The 1,380-nt window shown below is 44.3% G+C and overlaps 1 non-coding gene across 1 annotated transcript; it reads left to right on the plus strand.

Annotated features, from left to right (window-relative positions):
* Nucleotides 1-873: 873 nt before the first annotated feature.
* Nucleotides 874-980, plus strand: LOC148210379 (small nucleolar RNA R71). The gene has a single exon (XR_015792498.1). It is a non-coding gene; the product is annotated as a small nucleolar RNA R71 (small nucleolar RNA).
* The last annotated feature ends 400 nt before the right edge of the window (nucleotides 981-1,380 follow it).

Consider the following 1,380-nt stretch of genomic DNA (forward strand, 5'->3'; position numbering starts at 1 on the left):
CTCCTGAGGGTGACAGCTTTGCACTGTTCTTTCCCTTCTCGTTTTGGTAATTCAGTATGGCCTGGAAAAGAACCTTGTGGTCTATTCTTCAATTCATTGGCAAGTTGTCCCAATTGGGTCTCGAAATTCCTCATTGATGCCGCTTGGGATTGTATCACTGCGTCGGTTCGGGCCATGTACTCCTTCATCATATTCTCAAGATTTGAGTTGTTATTGTGAACTGGTGGAGTCTGTGTTCTCTGATTATACTGCTGTTGCGGTGGTGGGATGTATTGCTGTGTAGGTGGAACATAGGGCTGCTTGTTCTGTTGGCTCTGCCCTTGATTAAAACCGCTCGAACCTCCTTGTCCTCCCCATGAGAAATTAGAGTGGTGCCTCCAACCTGGGTTGTAGGTGTTCGAATATGGGTTAAAGTTCCTATTGTTCCCATGTCCTACATAAAAAACAGAAGCAGGGTTATGTGGTCAATTATCATAAATATGGTTTTCACTGCAAAATGAACAAATGAGATCGTTGACTTGGCAAACAGGGGCAGGAGTGCAATAATCCGACTGCACAGGTTGTATCGGCGTGGCTAATGGATTTTTTATTCCCAATGCCATCTCTTTCAGCCTCTGGTTCATTGTAACCATCTCTTTTTGCATCGAGGTCGCAATGTCCAGAGCCAAAACTCCAGCTGGATCTTGCTTCTTTGGTGCTGCCCTAGATCTTTGCGAACACCATAGTTCGTTATGTGAAGCTAAGTCATTTAGGATGTCAACTATCTCGTTGAATGTCTTCTTTGTAAAGGCTCCGTTGGCAGCATTGTTTAGCATCATCTTAGTAGGATGATCTAAACCTCTAAAGAAATGTTCTATCTGGATGCATGCCGGTAAGCCATGGTTCGGACATTTCCTGATTAGTTCTTTAAATCTCTCCCACGCCTCGTGAACAGGTTCACGATCATACTGTCTAAAGGAGATGATCTCCTCTCTGATATCAGCGTGGCGAGTAGGTGGGAAGAATTTTGTTAAGAACTTCTCCACTAACGACCCCCATGTGGTGATGGATCCCGGTGGAAATGCATTGAGCCATGCTCTAGCTTGGTCCTTCAAAGAAAATGGAAAAAGTGTTAGCCTCAGAGCATCGTCTGTTATACCAGGTAATCGAAATGCATTTGCAATTTGAATGAATGATTTCAGATGATCATGTGGATCCTCATGTTCCTGCCCTCCAAAATGTCCAATTGTCTGCAACATTTGGAACATCATTGGTTTAAGCTCAAAGTTTGTGTGGGCTGGAATAGGGTTGACTATCCCTGAATCAAAGTTCTGAAAAGCCGTGGCGGCATATTCTCGCATTGCCACGTCTCTGTTGTCCGCCATCTGGATATGGTTGAAT

Source organism: Momordica charantia (assembly GCF_013281855.1).
Source record: "Momordica charantia cultivar OHB3-1 chromosome 7 unlocalized genomic scaffold, Mcharantia_2.0 BLBB01000007.1, whole genome shotgun sequence".
Lineage (NCBI taxonomy): Eukaryota > Viridiplantae > Streptophyta > Magnoliopsida > Cucurbitales > Cucurbitaceae > Momordica > Momordica charantia.